At 38.4% G+C, this 14267-nt stretch overlaps 1 long non-coding RNA gene across 1 annotated transcript in view; it reads left to right on the top strand.

The window, feature by feature from the left end:
• The window catches only part of LOC149692725 (uncharacterized), a 54435-nt gene extending 47818 nt beyond the window's left edge, over positions 1–6617 (top strand). Inside the window, exon 4 of the long non-coding RNA XR_016382858.1 lies at positions 5782–6617. This is a non-coding gene — a long non-coding RNA (uncharacterized LOC149692725). The remainder of the gene's footprint in view (positions 1–5781) is intronic.
• Positions 6618–14267: the final 7650 nt, after the last annotated feature.

The raw sequence follows: 14267 nt of genomic DNA, 5'->3' as shown, positions 1-14267 counted from the left end.
TCTTCTTCTTTCTTTCTTTTTCCTCCTCCATCTTTTTCTTCTCCTCGAGATTTCGGGCTCACGCTCTCTCTCTCCCCCTTTCGTTCCTGCAACCCCCCTTTAGTTCCTTCAAACCCCCCTTTTAGACGAATAAAGGGTTAGGCCTTGGCAACCAAAGGGAAACTGAAACGAAAAGAATTTAATCGAATCATAATCGAACCAAATTGATTCCAAATTATTTTACCTCTAAAATAATTAGTAATTATGGAATTTTTTCTTTTCTTCCTCTATCTATCAGTCAACCGTTTTCTTGTCCGGAAACCAATAGTTAATTGATACGTAATTATATACTCAGTCTGTCCCTATATACCTAATTTTAACATTAAACCAAGGCCCAAAAACTGCGCAACGTTTTCCCAGATAGCTAGAGAGATAGAAACAAAAGAGAAAAAGATCTACGGATATCGCGCGCGCGTGAACTAGTAAGACAAACAACCAAACGAAACCGGAAGTAGCCTCCGTGAGTTGATTTGTTCCTTAAGCCTTTTGTTACTGGGTTAGGGACTTGGTGGCCTTTCAAAAGAGTATTTCCGGTCGGACCTAGCCCCATAAAAACGCCAAGCTCGCGTAAATACACGGACATTCCGGACTCTATAGTATAGGGGCGGACAAGGCAAATATTTGGCATCAGGTCCGGCCGGACGTACGCCAGAAGAAGACGTGACACGAAATGATCCTCCCTTGTCCCTCGTCCCTGTCTAAGATATTAGAAAAGGAATTCGCCACTCTTCAACTAGATTTATCCACGTTACGATTTATTTTTGTGTGAGAACGATTTACATTAATTGAAAGGGTCAAAGGATAAGACGAAACTTTTTTTCGAGTCTCGTGAACAGATTTTTTGAGTTTAAAAATAAATTCAAAAATATTTGCACGTATTTTATTTAAAAAAGGAAATGTATTTTCAAACGATGTTATACGAGAATAGGGGACACCTATGGTATTTTTTAGTTATAAGGTTAGTACGTGACGCTTTTTGTCCTCATCCGTGTCCCGTGTCCCTGGGACCCCTCAATGATACTGGAATTCGGATAGATAGATTCAATTTAGGTTTTAAAATTAAGATAGTCCGACTCCTTTTGGTTATCGTTCCCAGAATTGGTTGGTCTCGAGTTAACTGGAAACACCTCTAGAATATCTAATTTAGCTAGAAACCCGGTGCTCGGTATGTGTGTGTCTTCGCACCCGGCTATAATGTGTTTACGGATAACGCGCCAGGGCTAGCTACTTATGTCTCTTTAAAATTTTACGACCCATCGTATCGTTTGCCCAACGCCTGCCTGCCTGCCTGTATGTCCGTGTGTGTGTTTGTATACCTTCACTTTTCTAGCTAGCCAGTAATTGTATAACCATCGTAAAAGCTACTGTACTGCAGTATAAAATTGTTAAAACCCTCACTTAACTATAAAAATACTCCTATAAAATATACACGGTTGGCTTTTTTATATAGATATATATTACAAAATTGAAAAAGAGTATGTTAGGTTTTGGGATTGGTTCATGGTATTGGTACATGAGGGTCAAATGTCCAAAGTTGGTTTTAGTTGGATTCAATTTACAGTTAAGGTTGCTAAGTGATGGACAAGCACTAAATTAACTAAATTTTTCAAACTTTAGACTAATTGGAATTTTCCACGGGGTGGGTAGCCCCTCGGATGACATCCAAGCCTCTAGTTCTGTGCCAAGCGCAGTTGGGAGAGAAGAATTAACAGTTTACCTTAACCGCACTTAATTGTCAAACTCTATATAGGACCACTAAACCTAATTTTCCCCGAGTGTTCTTTTTGGAATTTTCCAATTTCCTCTTTATCACATAGTGAGTAACCCCTCGTATGACGTTCTAACCTCTAGTTTCGTATCAAGCGCAGTTGGCACAGAATCTTATATGATATTACTTTAAATCTGACGTAGGTCGAACGTAAGGGAAGTTCGGTAGTCGTGTTTATTGATCAAGTGCGCCCAGTTACGGTGGTGGTGGTGGTGGGGGTTCAGCAGCGTTGGAGGGGCTTAGTTCCGCTTTCCCGCACCTGGTACCTTTCCCGTTCCCGTTAAGCCTCGGTCTGATATTCCAAAGAGGAACTAGCCATGCAAGGAGTTTATACTATTCTCGCGGGAGTAATAAAAAGACTGGCAAATTCGCCAGCGAGAGTTCTCTCTTTTTTTTTTTTTTTTTGAGGTGGGTTGGCTGGAATAGGGAAAAGTTGTTTGATGGTGTCGTGGCCAACGAGATGATGTTGGGTCGGGAGGGGTATTGCTCGGTTTGGTCCTACTTTAATCTCGCTCGAGGACTACCTAGGACCTAAAAGATGACTAGTCCCTTTTTTATATCCCCATATATTTTTGATATGTCATTCGGATAGTACATGCAGGGATACACCCCGATAGTGTAAGTTCAGCCAAAATAAATATATTTTTTTATTCCTCTCCCTCAACTCTGTTTCTATTTATTTTTACGTATTTCATACGAATTTTTTCGGGGTAGGTCTTCATCCCGGTTTGACCTATTTATTTCAAAAATATTATTATAGTTTTGAAACCAATTATGATCCATCTTTGATATTGAGATGTGGGTTAACTTTGAATTTGTTTTTGATGCGAACGCGACCCTGGTCGGAGTTAGTCTATCTAAGAGATTATCATTCGCAGAACGATTTTTAACGGCTCTCTCTCTCGCTCTCGCTCTCGTCGCCGTCCGAGCGAAAAAGTCTTCTTTCCACGCGTCCGCGAAGCTCACCATCCGTGAGATGGACGCTGCCCTATAAGAGAGAGAGAGTACACCGTCAGCCGAGTCCCTAGCATGATGGTGTTTAATCGTTGTCCCGAGCCTTGGCTCCCTTTTCTACGAGTCACCAGGGACATTTCGGTCCTCAACCAAAAAGAAGAAGAAGAAAAAAAAAGAAACCAGTACCCTAGCTTTTATTGTTTGTCCGATTGTGTGCGCCATTTCCTACAGAGCTTTCTTTTTCCTCCCTTTTTTTTTCTTTTCGTCTGCTCTGTTAAGGTCAGAGTTTAAAGCTTTCGTTGAACTGCCGCGTGTATATGGAAGAACCAAGGGTACAATCGAAAAATAGGGGTGGTTTTTTTTCTTCTTCAAACGTCTCCCTAAGGGTTTACCCAACTCGACTCTCGGTGTTTACAACTTTAAACTTTAACCCCTAACTGATTCCTAAACGAAATTTCATAGAATTTAAGGAACGTTAAACCAGTATGTCCACACCGAGTCAAATTTATTGACTTAAAACATCAACATCAGTAATAGTAAATAATATTTCTTTTCTACATGGTGTTCCAGAGTTACCCCAACTTTGAAATGTCCTAACTCTGTTAATATGAATGATACTGGGAAATTCTTCTAGGGTTAGATAGCCCCACTTGTCCTTTATAAAATGCTACCAAGTACACGGGGTTACGTCAAGTAGGGGCTGAGATAATCAAGTTTGAAATTATAAACTAATATTTTTTGATCTTCTTGCAAATAAGGTCATAACTCTGTTAATTTAAATGATACGGTGAAATCCTTCTAGGATATGATAGTCCTGATTGTCACCTATATACTGGTAATAAGTACTTGGGGTTACGTCAATTAGGGACTGATTTAATCAACTTTAAAATAAAAATCAAAAACCTAATTTTCGAACCTTCAGGGAAAATAAGGCCACGTGATGCGATACAATTTACTAAATGGGAATAAAACTTGCGTAGACGAGTCAGTAAAAAAATATAACGAAATGGTATAAAAGTAAATTTCGGTTGTGGCACGATGTTGTAGATCTCTTTCTTTTCTTTCTTTCCGCGAGGTTGTTGGGTATAAATTTTTGAAAGAGTATCAAAGAACGTGGAAAATAAGGTATATCCCCCCTACGCTTCCATTTCCCTGCCAGTCCACATCCTTCCAAAAAATTTCCTTCCAACAGTCGAAACTGAATTTCTTTTTCCACCTACACTGAATTTATTCCCCTCTCCAATGAATATTGAGGGATTACGCGTAAGAATATTGTCGTAAGATACGAAACTACATGGATGACTTCTGCGAAAAATATTCCTGGATGCTTTTAGTACATTCTTAATGCCATAAAATAGCGGAGAAGCGCGACTGTAGTGGAAGAGATAAAAAAATCCGACATATATAGAAACTAAAAAACTGTGGAAGTTTTTTGGGGGTCGTACCGGGGGGGGCTAACCCCTACCGACCTCCCACTCCCCCCCCCCCACCGGAACATTCGATGTAACATTCCAGAGAGTGGAATTCCACCTCTGGAAGGAAGAGGAGAGAATGGGTGAATAGCGCGGCGGCCATGCTCCTCTCTCTCTAGGTTTTCGTCGAACGGGACAGCGCTTGAAAAATACGTTCCAATTATAACATGCAAATGGCTTCAGCAATGCTATCTACTCCATTTCTCTACACGATCCCCGAGGGGATACTCACTCCCTTTTTCTTAACATATTTTTAGAATTTTTTTTAAAAGTTTAGTTGTGTTTTAAAAAAAGAAATTAGTTATAAAATAATTATAATTAATAATTTAATAATTACAAACATTATTCTTGCTTCTTGCTTTGATTATTCAACGGTCAACGTTCTACAAAAGTATTTTTGGAAAAAAGATTAAACCTAACTATCTTGGATTATTCAAGATTGTAATTAATTACTTTACTAGCTTAATTATAGACCGTCGTTAATGAGTTTCATAAATTAAAATTAATTTAATTCCATCACTTCCTAAATAAGAACAGACTTAATTTGAAATATTTACATCTTTATGATAGGATAGAGTGTCGAGTCCCTCGTTTCATCCTCAATATCTGGTTCCTCGCCTTGTTCCCTATATTCCATACCTTCGTGCAGTTATTCGCTTCTCAAGCCACCCCGCACTCGCTCGCTTTATTCCGAGCAGAGAGAGAGATTCCCGCCATCCTTGGATGAAAAGCCTGGGAGAGAGAGAATGGTGGAGTGTTCACCCCAAAGCAATTCACCGCCGCCGCGTCCCGCCTGGCGATCTTAACATTCCGGGATGAATACCCCTACCCCCAACCCCGTATACCTTTCTACTCTTTCTGATACAGGCTATTATGTTTTGCTAGAAATCCACCCAACAACCTTTACCCCCATCTCCACCTTCCACCTTACCTTTTGCAATTCTCATCTTTTCCTCTTGCTAAGATATCTTACGATTATGAAAATATGCCTTTTTTAAATATTACAATTATTGCGCTTGCTTTTTAATTAGTTTTTTTATCTTTTTTTTATTTAATAATTCATTTGAAATTCTTTATTTAATCGCTTATAACTTCAGATTTCTTGGTTTTAGAAACTTAAGATTACTGTATTTAAATTAACACCCAGAAATATACTTTTTTATCCTACTATAACCATCCCCCTCGCCAATATCAAGAAGCGATATCTAGTTTACTAGGGAGAAGGTATAAGATGCCTAAGTACTCGCGCGCCATAGTCCCAGTCCCCCTTTCAAAATACAAGGGGGGACGTAAAAGGAGGCCGGGCTATTTCGCCTCTCCTCAGTCGGAAAATACGTAATTTTCGTCATTCGCGTCGCGCTGACGTGAGTTTTCAAGAACCAGTGAGATGCTGGTTCTAATTTAGAGGCGGGGATTAACTCCGGACCCACATTTGGACGAATTTAAACCTTCTCCCTTGTAAACTAGATATCGCTTCTTGCCAATATCTAAAGCTGTTTCATTAAATTTTTTACATATTTTAATTAAATGAATTTTCTTTTTTCGTAGCGTTTTCGAATATTGACGTACGCCATTTTGAGGGTGAAAACTAGCGCTCGTAATAAAGGGAACCCGTAGACTAAACCTCGAAAGGTGTCGCGTTTAGTGATCGTACGGGGAACCCGAACCCGACCCGGGAAGTCGGGGATCCCCGGCTTTTTCCAACCCGACCCGACCCGACCCGGCCAGTCAATTTTGAAGTCGGGTTAAAAAAAATTCGGGGTGGGCCCGTAGTAGAGGGTAAGTTATTATTTACGGTCGCGCTTTGTGTTGCAGTAGATAGGAACTCGAATCTGAGTAGGGCGAGCTTGAATATTTAATTTTTTTCTGTCTCGAGGCTTCGAAAGCCAGTAGAAAACTGATATATTTCGGCAATTTCATGGTCGTCCGTCAAACGCCAATGTATTAATTGTGTGTTAAGTTGCGAGCAATTGATTTCAAAATTGAAAAAGTGGTAGAAGAGTTTCACGAGTACCAGAAACCCCATTCAGCCACTGCCAAGGGCAAGGACAATTTGGAAACTTTACAGATGGAAGACGCACCTGTTCTGGGACAATTAGTTACCCCAATCCCTTCCACGACGTTATATCAGATAGCAATGATATGGCAGAATCGCCTACTATTGGATTCATTAAAGCAGTGATAACTTGGAACTAAATTACAGAAAATAAATTCCTTACATTACATAGTACATAGCTACTATGTATAATTTTTTAGAATATGTTAATTCCATTTATATTATTAAAAAGGAAACCCCGACCCGACCCGACCCGATTTTCCGGGTTTTTTTTCGCAACCCGACCCGGAACCCGACCCGACAAAAATCTCACCCCGTACGATCACTAGTCGCGTTACAATCGGTCCTCTAGTTCTCGGGACACGCGAGTATCCTCAAAAAGGACAATGGTAAGCGATGACTTTTTATTCTTTTTTTATTTGGAACCTCTCAAATTTCTTCTCGTGTCTAACCTTACATCACGTGACTCTGTCTTCGATTTTTTGTTCGCGCGCGTGAAGTATCCGATTACGCAATTTTAGTTTTAGACAAAAAAAAAATAGTTTTTCTTGTTTGATCGCGGACGGAGACTAGATGTTGCGGGAATAAATGCAACCCTATATTAGGTTTAATTGGCGCCATAACGAAATGCATTGTGGTATTAAAATAATCATCGTCGCTTTGGGAGTACACGCCCCCATTAGTCTGGTAGAGAGAATGTACGAACGCCGACGCTCTAATAGGCCAAAGCTAGACAATGCCCTATTAAAACCGCACCGAAAAAGCTTTGGTAACTTAACGAAGGACATTAATTGACGTAAACAACATTATCGTCAAAGTGGTGGTTCTAAAAATATACTGAAATAGCTGCCTAGACCATTTTCTTCATTTAATAGTTTTTATCCAATTTCTATATTGTTGTTATTTGGGGTCAATTCCATTATAAACCTAATCTAAAATCTAACCCTATTTACCTACCATCTTTTAAAAATACTCACATTTTTATATTTTGAGAAAAAAAAAACACCATAATTTCTTGAAGCACGAAATATTTTCTTTTTACTCTTAAACATCTCGCGCGTGGAAAGGGGGGGGAGCGACACGCTCGTGTTTTCAAAATATATCATAGACTAGAATGGTTTATGGGTTAGCGAGTATTAAACCCCTCGTGTTTTCTCATCTACTGTTTGGCGGGAAATGTTCTCCGATTACTATTTGGCGGGAAATTCTCTTCCCTTTTTCCGCTATTTTTCGATTTCTCTTTTAAACTTTAGCGGGGAGTGCTTCTTGGACTTTTCTGGAAATCACGCCGCAATAAAACCGATATCAAAATACCATTACTTCCCCCCCTCTCTCCTCCCAAATGGGGTTTGGTTGGAAGTGCCCGGGAAGAAGGGGGAGGGGAGAAGGGGTTCGCTAATTACCGGTAAAGTATATGGCACCTTTAAAGAATGGGAGGGGGGATGCAAAACCCATATGTAGAGATTGCCCCCTTATCCAATGGCCAAGATCACCTTTAAGAAAAAGGGACTTTTAAAAGGTGCCAAGGAGACCCATTCGCATTTACAAGTACGGTTTTAAAGTGATTTTCGAAGGGTTTCTATTGGGTTAAGGGGTTTGTAAAAGGGGTTTTTATTGTTGTAAAGTCATTTACAAAGGGTTCCCCATTGAGATAAAGTTGTTTTCAAATAGTTTAAACTAGTTCCATTGAGGTTTATTACTAATTAGGTTCTGTTATAATTTTGGATGATGAAAGAAAAAGGTGATGTGATGGGAACGCGACCTTTTCTCTCATACTACGTAATAACGTATTCATCACGGAGTTGGGGGTATGAAATAAATCCGTGTGGCAAGAGAAAAGACTCGAGGCTAGGGCTAGGGCAGCCAGAAATAAGGATAGCCGCAGCTCGGGCTCTATAGCCGTATACCCTTTCATTTTTCCAAGTCGTTAAGCGTATACCGGTTCGCGCGACGGTGTTAACGCTTTTTCCCAACGCCGCTTCCTTCCAACTTCGCTTCTCGGCAACCTCGCCTTCGCCTCCCAAGGAAAGAGAGAGAGACGGGGGTTTTGGGGCCTTGGGCTCCTCGGCTTCTCCCGTTTCGAAACATTAACCGTTCTCGACAGAGGCCATCTCTTTTCCTCGATTCGGGGCTTAAGCCCCAAACCCGGCCGAAAATAACGCGAAAGGAAAACCTCGACTATAGACCCTGCCCCCGACCCCCCCCCAACCTGGCACGAGGGGATAACAACTATTTACATTATCCAGGTGTTTTACCTGGATATATAAACTATTTTGGAAGTTAAAATGGTAAAGGAAGTTTATGATTTTCCAAAGGAATCGGAGAACTTTTTAATTATCTCATGGAATCGGAGAACTTTTTAATTATCCCATGGAATCGGAGAACTTTTTAATTATCCCATGGAATCGGAGAACTTTTTAATTATCCCATGGAATCGGGGAACTTAATAACAATCCCATGGAAATGACTAAATTTTGTAAACACATAAAATAGATGTCACTTAAAACCAAGGACATTTAAGAATATCTCTGAATATAATTGAACCAAATATTTAACATTTTTTTTCCAAGTCAATTACATAAATAAGTTATTTTTTTCAATTAACAATAAATATATCTTCAGTCAGTAGTTGTTAGCCCCTCGATTAGTCGGTAACCCTTCGTCAAGGCGAACTGGGTGAAAACCTTACTCGCTCTCGCCCCATTTGACTCCCGCAGCTGGCTCAACAAGGAGGCCGTGCAGGGTCCCCTTGGCTTGACTGGGGATCTACCCCCCTTATACCCCCCATCCCCTTCGACCCCACCCCACCTACCCTTATACCCCTAACAAACGAGGCACGGAAAACTAGGTGACATTAAAACCGCAAAATGAACTGCCGGCCCCAACTCGCTGCTATGTTAAAAAAAATCATCCTAGAGAAAACAGAAACGGGATTTTATAAGCTCTCCTTCTAGAGAGGCTCTAGCCCCCCTCCCCTCAACCCACTACCAGAAAAGTAGTTTACTTTTTCTATCATCTTGCGAACCATCTACCCAGAATACCTTTCCGTCCTAACCACCCCCAAAGAATATTAAGGCGCGTGTTGAGGGTATTTTTTAGCGAGAAGCGGACCGCGCGATTTTTTTTTCTCGCCAAGAAATTTTCTTTTTTCTCGCTATCGCTTGCGCTAGCGATACTTTTTTGCCAACCGTTTTCATGTGCGCGATAAACGTGCATAGAGAGATCGTTAAGCCTAATTTTTCAGTAAATGTTTTACATTCATTTTCTAAATAATAAACATTTAAGCTGAAGAAAAACACCTACCTATATCACAAAAAAACGTACTATTCATCTCCATTTTCGTCGCTACATCCATCCATTTATTCTCTTTAAATCTGTGTGGCGATAAGCTCCATATAGGCCTAATGTCTCTTTTTCCAACTAAATTACCAATTTTTCTTTCTTTTCTATGGGGCGCCAAACCGGACAAAATTCGTACATATTAGTGATATATATCAGTCGAACTCTGATATATATTAGTTGAAATCTGATATATATTAGTCGAAAAGTGATATATTTTAGTCGAAAAGTGATATATTTTAGTCGAAAAGTGATATATTTTAGTCGAAAAGTGATGTATATTAGACGAAAAGTGATATATATATATATTAGTCGAAATCTGATATATATTAGTCGAAATCTGATATATATTAGTCGAAATCTGATATATATTAGTCGAAATCTGATATATATTAGTCGAAATCTGATATATATTAGTCGAAACCTGATATATATTAGTCGAAATCTGATATATATTAGTCGAAACCTGATATATATTAGTCGAAACCTGATATATATTAGTCGAAATCTGATATATATTAGTCGAAATCTGATATATATTAGTCGAAATCTGATATATATTAGTCGAAATCTGATATATATTAGTCGAAATCTGATATATATTAGTCGAAATCTGATATATATTATTGTTTGGAGGATTAGCAAAAACTAATGCACTGTGCATGAAACATTGCACAGTGATAAATAAGGGTATTTCTAATTAATTCAAGATTAGAGCCCACCTCAAACTCATCTGTGACATTTGTGACAAGCTTTTAAAAGTCCCCTAACGACATATACTGTATATTTGAATTCTGAAATTTATGAAGTTCCCTAAACTTCGTTGCAGAGCGAAAGGCGGACGGTCCAGTCGGGACTCGCTAGCGATAACATACGCAATTTATGCAGTCTTAAAGGATATTATATGTTTTTAAAACAATGGAACTGATTAAAATATAGAGAACGTACACAATTTTGGTTTTAACACTTAAAATAGACAACGTTAAATGCAATTTAAGAAGCGCTATTTGAATATTTTTCTTTTTAATTTATTGCGTTCTTAAAATTATTTTACACACCCTCCAAATTTTCAAAGTGCGGTGCAAGGTAAATTTGCTTTTACACATTTGCATTTACCATGTCAACCTTTTAGGCACCCACATTTAACTATTTCCCGACAAGCTTCTGCCGCTGGTGGCATTGTCAACCATTTTGGTTGCCATTCTACCGTACTATGAAGTTGTGCCAGTTTAGTCCGGCTGCTTTACCAATGTTCATACGTAATTACAAATCTCTTTATAGTTGGTAGAAATTCTTTAACGACTATTTTAGAAGGACTTCTGAATTTGGTTTGTAAAGCATGAGTTAGTTCATAGAATGCTTTGCAAGTTGACCATGCGGTTTTCTCTCCTTTTGCGTTAAAATGTGATGGGGAATGAGAGAGAGAGAGAGGATGACTGGCACCGCGTAGTTACAACCATAGATATAGTAAAACTATAAAGGGTCTAGATCCACTTCGCTGGCTTAGGCTTAACGAAAAAACGCGGAAGGGGCAACGAGCAGACAGCCACTATTTTCTGGGGGTAGCCGTATAAAACGCCATCTATCGGGAACTTTCGAAACTAAATTAAGGGATGAGCTTAGAGTAGTGGCACTCTATGTTAACCGCCTATAGGGCATAATAAGTCAAACCCTCGGAGATGCCATTACTCCATTTTATACGAGCTAAGAGCAGAAAAACGTATTTTATAAATTTTACACCTGTAAAATCTTTTAAAAAAACACTTGGAACTTGTATTTCTACTTACTTTCGAGGAAATACCACCGTTTTCTGAAGGTAAGAGTCTTTTTTTATACATTTATTAGTAATAAAAACATTTAAGGCGAGCTAAGCCTTGGTCTTGTAAAACACGGCAGATTACGCTCTCTTTTCTCTATGTGCAAATCTACATTATGGCCATGACCAAGGCTTAGCTCGCCTTAAATGTTTTTATTACTAATAAATGTATAAAAAAAGACTTACCTTCAGAAAACGGTGGTATTTCCTCGAAAGTAAGTAGAAATACAAGTTCCAAGTGTTTTATAAAAGGTTTTTCTGCTCTTAGCTCGTATAAAATGGAGTAATGGCATCTCCGAAGGTTTGACTTATTATGCCCTATAGGGGGTTAACATAGAGTGCCACTACTCATCCCTTAATTTAGTTTCGAAAGTTCCCGATAGATGGCGTTTTATACGGCTACCCCCAGAAAATAGCGGCTGTCTGCTCGTTGCCCCTTCGGCGTCGACCTCCCATTGAATTGTGTATCTACCCTTTTAATATATCTATGGTTACAACACATGCTTCGAGTGACTTTTGGGGGCGGACATTGGTAAAACAGCCGTATTTATCGGACGCGTCTAACTTCGGAATGACCAAACTTGTACAACCTGATAGTACCATAGAATGGCAACCAATATGGCTGACAATGCCGCCAGCGGCAGAAACTTGTCGCGAAATGGTTAAAAGTGGGTGCCTTAAAGGTTTACATGGCAAATGCAAATGTGTCAAAGCAAATTTACCTTGCACCGCACTTCGAAAATGTGGCGGGTGTGAAAAATAATTTTAAGAACACGATAAATTAAAAAGCAATACTATATTCAAATAGAGCTACTAAAAAGTGTTAAAACTAAAATTGTGTGCGTTCTCTATATTTAAATAATTCCATTGCTTTAAAAAATATTATATCCTTTAAGACTGCACAAATTGCGTATGTTTTCGCTTTACAGACGGCCCCCGTGGAAATGCCCTTAGCGAGTCCCGGCTGGACGTATTTCGCTTTGCAACGAAGTTTAGGGAGCTTCATAAATTTCAGAATTCAAATATATGTGTCGTTAGGGGACTTTTGAAAGCTTGTCACAAATGTCACAGGTGAGCTAGAGGTGGACTCTAATCTTGAATTAATTAGAAATGCCTTTATTTATCACTGTGCAATGTTTCATGCTTTCTTCACAAAGTGCATGATTTTCTGCTAATTCTCCAGACTATAATATATATCAGGTTTCGACTAATATATATCAGACTATATATATCTCGACTAATATATATCAGATTTCGACTAATATATATCAGATTTCGACTAATATATATCAGATTTCGACTAATATATATCAGATTTCGACTAATATATATCAGATTTCGACTAATATATATCAGATTTCGACTAATATATATCAGATTTCGACTAATATATATCGATTTCGACTAATATATATCAGATTTCAACTAATATATATTCGATTTCGACTAATATATATCAGATTTCAACTAATATATATCAGATTTCGACTAATATATACCAGTAATTTGGACGAATTTTGTCCGGTTTGGCGCCCCATACTTTTCATCTAAAACTCTTTTATTCTCAGCTCGAATTAGTCATATATTTTCGTTTATTAAGAATTGTTTACCCATTTTTATATTCACTTTTAAAACTCGGAATAATTAGGCTTAAAACGTAGACTTTTTAAGTCTCGCGCTGCACTTAAAACACGCGCCAAAGTTTTCGACGCTCCCATTGGCTACGAAAAATATGACATCACAAACATTAAGCGAGAAAGAAAAACGCTTAGCGAGAATATCTAATTGAATCTGATCGGAGCGGGTAGCGATTTTTTTCCCCGCTCGCGGTTTTTACTCGCACCCGCAAAAAATATCGCTTTAATGAAAACGGTTGCTCGCGGAGCGGGTGCGAGAATTTTTAGTTTTTTCTCGCACCCGCTCGATTTTTACCCTCAACACGCGCCTTTGAAAACGCACCTTTACTCTAGTATTCAGATTTTCTCTTAAGGCTAGCAACATTTGGTGTTGAAAAAAATAAAATATTTGGCCGTAGATATTAATAACGTCAACGCAACTAAGCTATTATTTGAAGTGATTCTAAAACTCAAGAATTATATCAAAATTCCTTTTATCGTGGTATGCGTTTAATTCCCTGTTCCTTATATATATATAGTATTTAAGCTATTTGTAATTAGAAATCTTCAAAACGTCAAAGATATAATATTAATTATTGAAAATAAATATGTCTTCAGTACTTCATCCTCCCTTTAACCTACGTATAGTTTTATTTTTTCGAATTCCCAAGCTTAAAAAATTTGCAAGTTAAAAAGCACCTGACGTCAATATACCTGAGTATCGATGGAACTGTGTATATATATTTCTTTCCCGCCTTTTTTTTTCGCGCGCGTTTTTATAAACACGTGCCCAGTCATTTATCATACTTATGATAATTTTTCGATAAACTCTCCTAGAAGTTCGATATATATATATGTATGTATATGTAGCTCGTGGTATATTTGTAAAAGGGGTCTATCACTTTCCAGAAAATAAATTCACCAATACCCTTTACCGTGATTATACCCTAATCAATCTGTCCTACACCTCTTGGCCTAATACCTTACAGCAGCGCGAGAAACCAAGTTTGAACTAGAGGGTGTAAAAATTTTCCAAACCGTTTAACTTAGGCCCGAGTCTCATTTACAAGTATACAGTATAGACCTTGTAGTCTCGTAAATCAAATAATTTTTATGTTAATAATATATTCCTTGATAGCTTTTATTAGAGGAATGGCAGTTTCACGCCTTTTACCGTTTTAGTTTCTATGGGGAAAATAACCCATAG

Source organism: Phalangium opilio, unplaced genomic scaffold (genome assembly GCF_054372755.1).
Source record: "Phalangium opilio isolate 3A_F unplaced genomic scaffold, DU_Popi_V2 ptg000024l_1, whole genome shotgun sequence".
In the NCBI taxonomy this organism is placed as follows: Eukaryota; Metazoa; Arthropoda; class Arachnida; order Opiliones; family Phalangiidae; genus Phalangium; species Phalangium opilio.
This window is presented reverse-complemented; position numbering and strand designations above follow the sequence as displayed.